At 44.1% G+C, this 7618-nt stretch overlaps 1 pseudogene; it reads right to left on the reverse strand.

The window, feature by feature from the left end:
- Positions 1 to 2316: 2316 nt before the first annotated feature.
- LOC139547483 (NLR family member X1-like) lies at positions 2317 to 6698 on the reverse strand (annotated as a pseudogene).
- Between the last annotated feature and the right edge of the window lie 920 nt (positions 6699 to 7618).

Consider the following 7618-nt stretch of genomic DNA (forward strand, 5'->3'; position numbering starts at 1 on the left):
CTTCTCACATGCTAAAATTCTTCAAGGCTATGGATACGTGGGCTTATGCTATGGTTGAAAGTGGAAGACTTTGTAAATACTGAATACCGCACATTGAACATACAGAATAACTATCTTCAAAGTAATGACTCAGGACGTCGGGTTTGAAATGAAAGCTTCTTTTAGTAATAATACTTGTTCTCGTTACATTTAACAACTTTAGATTCTACAGAGCAATGCAAACAAGATGCTAGCGGAAAGGAGCCATCAATAATCACCTGTCAATTGCACTTAATTAACTAGCGTTCGCTCTCTACTTCCTGTCGCAAGGCATTCTGGAACTTGCAGTCAAAAGCGTAATTCAATACTAACCAATACAATTACATATGTAATTACATATCTTTAGATACAGCTCAATGAATTAACTTAAACATTAACTCTGTAACACATTAAAGTTACAACAGTACATCATGGCTCATGATGTCAATAGGTTTTTTTTTGTCAATAGGGGGTGCTGTTTACACTTTGAAAAAAATTCGTTCCCAAATTAAACTGCCTCGTACTCAATTCTTGCTCGTACAATATGCATATTATTATTACTATTGGATAGAAAACACTCTCTAGTTTCTAAAACCGTTTGAATTATTTCTCTGAGTGAAACAGAACTCATTCTGCAGCTCACTTCCTGTCAAGAAGTGAGATTTCTGATATCGAGGTCTCTGTTCCAGGGTCGGTTTATAAATTCCCTTGTAAGCTACAGGGCTACATGCACTGCATACGCCTTCCCCTAGATGTCAGTAAGCGGTAAGACTTTGAATGGAGTGGATAGCACCATCTGGGGGAGTATAAAGCCTCTTGGAACGGAAGTACCGACCTTTTCGACGCGGGGCCTGACGCAGGAGGGACACCAAGCATGGCGTCCTGAAAAGCTTTCGGTTTAGCAGTTCTATATCTCCGGCTCTGATTTAATTTGTTTTTTGTCTTAAAAACTTCATAAGGTAGTTAATTTAAACCGACTTATAGCAGTTTATTGCGATTTTCTGGAATTTCTTTGTCATGCGTCGTCACGAGTTGGACACCTCTCCGGCATATGGCTAACGTTAGCTGCTAATTACACGGTTGAAGAGGACATCTTTCAACCAAAAGACGATTGTTCTGGACAAAGGACACCTTGCCCAAGATTCTGATGGAAGCTCAACAAATAGTAAGAGGTCTTCATGCTATTAATTCGTATTTATGTTGAAAAATGTGAAACAATAATTCCGCCATGAATTGCGGTGCGGTCTCGCTTTAGCGCACGCTGTATATCGTAGTAACGTTAATTTTAAAAATCTAACACAGCGATTGCATTAAGAACTAATGTATCTTTCATTTGCTGTCCAACCTGTATTTTTTAGTCAAGTTTATGATTAGTTATCGATTAGATTAGGTGCCTCTCCAAGATGGCGCCGGACAGATTGCTTGAAGTTTGACTACTAATCACATTGTATAACCACGATTTGTGCCATTAAATATGCACATTTTCGAACAAATCCTATATGCATTGTGTAATATGATGTTACAGGACTGTCATCTGATGAAGTATATGAAGGTTAGTCAAAAATTATATATCTTTTGCTGGTTTGTTAGGATCGCTAACCTTTGCTGCTGGTAAACGGCTTGTGTTTCTGGCTATTGTGGTAAGCTAATATAATGCTATATTGTGTTTTCGCTGTAAAACACTTAAAAAATCTGAAATATTGGCTGGATTCACAAGATGTTGGTCTTTCATTTGCTGTACGCTGTGTATTTTTCAGAAATGTTTTATGATGAGTATATAGGTATTTGACGTTGGTCTCTGTAATTATTCTGGCTGCTTCAGCACTATTTCAGATTGCAGCTGCAATGTAGAACTGTGATTTATACCTGAAATATGCACATTTTTCTAACAAAACATATGCTATACAATAAATATGTTATCAGACTGTCATTTGAGGAAGTTGTTTCTTGGTTAGTGGCTATTTATATCTTTATTTGGTCGAAATTGTGATAGCTACCTATGCAGGAAAAAAATTGTGGAAAAAAAGTGGTGTCTTTTGCTATCGTGGTTAGCTAATAGATTTACATATTGTGTCTTCCCTGTAAAACATTTTAAAAATCAGAAATGATGGCTGGATTCACAAGATGTGTATCTTTCATCTGGTGTCTTGGACTTGTGATTTAATGATATTTAGATGCTAGTATTTACTTGTGACGCTATGCTAGGCTATGCTAGTCAGCTTTTTTACTGATGGGGGTGCTCCCGGATCCGGGATTGTGTGCAACTAGAAGTTAAAATCCCCAAACATTGCTTTTCCATTATTTGGCACTCTCGTCAGTCCCTGTAGGTATCTTCTTCAGTAGCATCTGCAGGGTCTGCCTGACGCCGTTCTCCACCCTGCGGAAGTGCATCTTTGCCAGAAGCTTGGCGCCTGCTGCCTGCCCCACTCCAGGTCTCGGTGGAAGATCTGCAGCTGTTCCCAGATGAGTTCTCGCTCCCAGGACGAGGCTTTCTTACTGATGACGCTCAGGATGGGGTGCCAGTCCTCCGAGATGTCTGAGCATTCGGTGACGGAGGCCAGCACCTTCACGCGCCGCCTCGTGCCTCCCTGCTCCAATGGGACTTCTCGCACGTACAGGGACTGCTTCCTGACGTTGCTGAGAGGATTCGGGTACAATCTGTGGAACACAATGGAATTAATGTATACACATAACCTACATATAGACACATTCTTGTGGTTATTGTTATTCTTAGAGTTACTTTGGATTATTACTTTTTATTTTAGCCTACTTGGTAAATATTTTCTTATTGAACTGCGCTGTTGGTTAAGGGCTTGTAAGTAAGCATTTCACGGTAAAGTCTACACTTGTTGTATTCAGCGCATGTGGCAAATAAAGTTCGATTTGATTCAAACAGACGATACATAATAAGTGCATGATGAAAAGAAAATAGCCCAAATAAAATACTAAAGAAACCATAGTGGTTGAGTCACGTAAATTCTTTTTTTTAGTATAGTGGTCTGCAGCTGTAGGCCCACGAGCAAAATCTGGCCCCCACAGAATAATTTTATGCCCCACCTAATCCCATTTACTGTAATTCCAGGACATGTTGATACAGTGATGATTAGCTTACTGCACAGTGTGGATGCTCGGGTGCTCACTGCAGGCGTCCACCAGGGTCAGAGCAGCGTTGTCCCCGATGTTGTTGTAGGCCACGTTGAGCTCCTGCAGGCCAGTGTGCTTGTTGAGCCTCTCGTCAAGCTCGCGGGCCCCTGTATTGCCCATGCCCATGTGCATCAGGGACAGCAGCATGAGAGACTGGTTCCCTGGCAGAGTGTCCAGCAGACAGCGAGCCCTGGACATCAACAGGGGGTTATAACACAGGCTACAGAGGGACAGTCACAGGGCACTGTATCAGCATTCAGACTGGACAAGTGAAGACTGGTTGAAGCAGCATGTTACCTGTTAGTTAGACATTAGACCAACACTCATTTGGACAAGTTGTCTGTATCTTCATACATTCAATATCTTATTTGAAGTGTAAAGTGAGCAAGTTCTTAAATGAGAGAAATTGCCCCTTTCTGACCAAAGCAAATGAATAAATAAGGCAATATTTATTTAAAGCTTAGAGATCTAATAGTACTGTTGGGGTCAAGTAGTATATCTTTCAGGAGAATACAGGACTCAGGACCCAGGCTATTAAACTGGAGACAACAGAGAAAAAAAAGCATACACAGCTATCACAAACACATGCCCACACACGTGTTAGCCTGCAAACCACGAATCTCCAGGTACTGTCAATAGAACAACAATAACATATTTTAAAAAACACAGATTACACTCCTTTTAAACTTGTGAACTCCAGATTAAAAGCTTGAACACAGATTAAACTCCATGTTGCAGGTCTTGTTGAAGTAACACCATGCTTTTTTTTACAACCACAACCAAAGAGCAGGCCAGGCTCAATAACCTGATAACACTAAAATAGACATCTCACACCCTGATCTGTTTCACCTGTCTTTGTGCTTGTCTCCACCCCCCTCCAGGTGTTGCCCATCTCCCCATTATCCCCAGTGTATTTAAATCTGTGTTCTCTGTTTGTCTGTTGCCAGTTTGTTTTGTTTCGTGAAACCTACCAGCAGCTGTTCCCATGCTCCTGTCTGTTCTTGCACCTGTTTTCTAGTCCTTCCTGGTTTTGACCTTTCTGCCTGCCCTGAGCCTGCCTGCAGTTCTATACCTTGCACCACCTCACTGGATTATTGACCCCTGCCTGCCCTGACCCTGAGACTGCCTGCTATTCTGGACCTTTTGCACCCTGTCTGGATTACTGACCTCTGCCTGACTTTGACCTGTCGTTTGCCTGCCCCTGTACTAGAAAATCGACACTGTCTGCATCTGGGTCATACCTGAAACCTGATAGATATCAAAGGTTATATTATGGCTAGTAAAGTCTCCTTTTACTCCCAATGCTCCTTCCTTTCAATACTCAGCATCAGAATATCAGTACACTTTTTACGCAGCAAGTCAAACACATTTAGGCTACAATGTCAAACCTACCATGAATGAATCCATGAATGATACTGGATGGATCAAGTCAGGACCTGATATGTCACTTGGCAGTTAATGATTTTAAGGCAAACATTAATTAGCAATACAAGCCAAAAGCAGCAAATATTGCTGCATGTTTGTACACCTCTCAGTAAATAGAGGATTTGGAGTGTTACTGATAAGGCTTTGGGCCACCTTCGATTTACCATCCGTATTCTGAAAATTATAACATAACTCAATCGCGTGAACAGTGGGTATATGTAACTTAGTAGGTAAAAATACACTAGTAATATGACGGTTTACTGTGGTAAGTAGTGACTGTTACCATGGACAGATACAAGAGGTCAATCTTGTGAGTTGGTGAGAATCCTATTTCCCAAGCCCCTAAAAAAAAAAAGTTGACTTGACTAAAGCCCCACACATCGAGCCTCCTCTTACTTGAGGTTGAGGGTGTGGCAGAAGGCGAGTCACAGAATGGTCAGCAGGTCGTTGGTCAGATGACAGGAAAAAAAGGTCCAGCTCCTCCAGGTGGTACCTCAAGAGTATACAGGCCAGCACAGAGCTCAGGACGAAGCACTTGAGGGGCGTCATGCGCAAGGGGGACAGCTTGATGCTGCGGATGGAGAGCAGGACCTCTGCCGTGAGCCTGGGATTCTGGTACTCGTAGAGGAGCATGAGTTCCTCGTAGAGGACCATGAGTTCCTCAGAGGGCTGCCACTTCACAATCTCCGCTGCCAGGTGCTTCTTGAGGTTCCGTGTGATCTGAGCCACCGTTGTGCTCTTGATGCTGCAGCCCAGTTGCTCCAGCTGAACCCGGTTCCCGTAGCGAAGCAGGACGCCCATGAAGATGGGGTAGAGCTCGAAGGACCGGCTGTCCATGCACTCCTGGGGCTGGGGGCCGTGAACTCCCGGCAGGCTTTGCTTTACTTGGTCCAGCACGTCCTTGTTGAAGCTGTCCTCCTTGTGGAACATCTCTGCTACCAGGGTGCGGGCGATGCGGCCCTTGCTGTTGCTGCTGATCTTCTCTAACAGGCTTGGAAAGAGCTTGAGCAGGTTGAAGACAGCGAAGACCCCGCGGGGGATGAACTTAGAGATGATGCTGATAAGGGTGTTGACGTCTTCGCCCACTTGTCCGATGGCCACGGTCACCTCTTTGCTCAGCTTCTCCAGAGCTGTCTTGTTCTCACGAGGGCGGTGTACAGAGCAGACAGGTACTCTTGCATGTCGGGAATGGCAAACACATAGTGCTTCTTCTTTTCATCAACCTCTGACCCTTTGGTCTCGACGCAGGGCACCAGAAAGAAGTCGAGAATATCAGTGCGGAACACGGCCAGCTGACGCAGTTCCTTGTCTGTTTTGGTCTTAACCCCCAACAAACTGTTCCAGTTCCTCTTCGGAGAAGGAAGTGTGCTTTTTGTTGACTCCGTCACAGTCCAGTTTGCCCACAGTGTGGACCACATAGAGCATCAATGAGTTCTGGTGCTCGAGAGAAGATACATTTCCACCCGTGTCCAGCACCTCCCCTCCAACGTTGAGCCTCAGGAAGCTGGTATGGATACCAGTTAGCGTACTTATGGGTGCCTGGACGTTGGTGAAATGTAAAAAGTGGAGGATGGCACAAGTCAGCCAGCAATAAGGTCAAAAGTGATAAAGCAGCTCGATGAGGGACTGGGCCTCCTGGTTTCTCGGCTTCTCTCCAATCTGTTGCAGCAGTCGGCTTGTGAGGTATGCTCGCTGGCGATCTGTGTCATTGAAGCCACATCTCTGCGTAGCGTTTCACATACTTCGTAGGGATGTGGGTCAAGGCCAGACAATCTGGTGGTTACCAAAATACTGGCCTAAAAAAAATGTAATTAAATTATCAACACATATACATTACTAAACATTTTTCATCAAAACTTACTGGGGTTGGAAAAAGACTAGAACCAGTCTAGAACCAGCTTCCACACCACCGGGCTCTTCCCTGACCCAACCACCCCGTACAGTGGCATGTTAAAGCCCCGCTCCCTGCCTCCTTGCTGAGTGGGCTCAAAGAGCTGCTCCGCTGTGACCGAGGCACTCTGATGGGCCTGGGATGCCTTGAGGAGGCGGGCGATTAAGGGCCCTTTCCTCTCCTCTGGCTTCCTCCCCAGGATGAGTGGCTCCACGTGCATGGCCTCTGTGCTCTTACTTTTTGTTGCTTATTAATACCTGTCTGTTAATTGCATACTTATTTTCCTTATAGTTACCCTGAAATAATGCCCGGTATGTGATGTGACGTGTGGCTGAAACATGCAAAGAAAAGGGCATAATAAGAGAGAATAGGCTTATGCAATTAGATGGTGCCAATCTTTTCCATTCACTTGGGAAGGAGGTTTCCTAATACATAGCAGGGACCTACAGAACAGATGGGGTGAATGACGAGGACCAGACTTCAACCTTAAGTGATGGGACATGCGTACAAACTCGGTTTACCTGTTTAATTATGGACCAGACTTGCCTGTTTCAGGCCCACTGGAGCAAAAAAAAGCCTTGAATGAAATCCACTGGCTGAATCTAAGTATTTCAACTTCCTCCATAGTCCTCCTGGAAGCCTCAGCTGTCTGTGGGGGTAGACACAGAGGCTCACTCAACAACAGTGATTATTTCTCTACTTACGTGTCACAACAGGTAGCATGTCTCCAGGACACACAAAATACTGATCGAGCGCTAAGACTAGTACATTATGGAGTGGTTTCCTGGACACAGAGATTAAGCCTAGTTCTGAACTAAAAAGAAAGCTCAATGGAGAATCGGCATAAATAAAATGCTTTTTAGTCCAGTATTATGCTTTATCTGTGTCCAGGAAACCGCCCCTATGTGTTGTCTGTTTACACTGTATGTAGGGGTGGAACTGTAAAATGTCAATGTCCGGGTGTTGAGGAGTTGGTTTGGTGTTTGTGTCAAATGTGCACTTCTGTGGAAGAGAATGTTGAGTCACCTGTGACATGAGCTCATCTTCCTAGGAGTGACTCTGCTTGTCAGTGGTTCACATATAAAGACAAACACAGTCACCACATCATATCATTCTCAGTGGTTATAAGGAATACATAAT

Source organism: Salvelinus alpinus, chromosome 21 (genome assembly GCF_045679555.1).
Source record: "Salvelinus alpinus chromosome 21, SLU_Salpinus.1, whole genome shotgun sequence".
Taxonomy (NCBI): domain Eukaryota; kingdom Metazoa; phylum Chordata; class Actinopteri; order Salmoniformes; family Salmonidae; genus Salvelinus; species Salvelinus alpinus.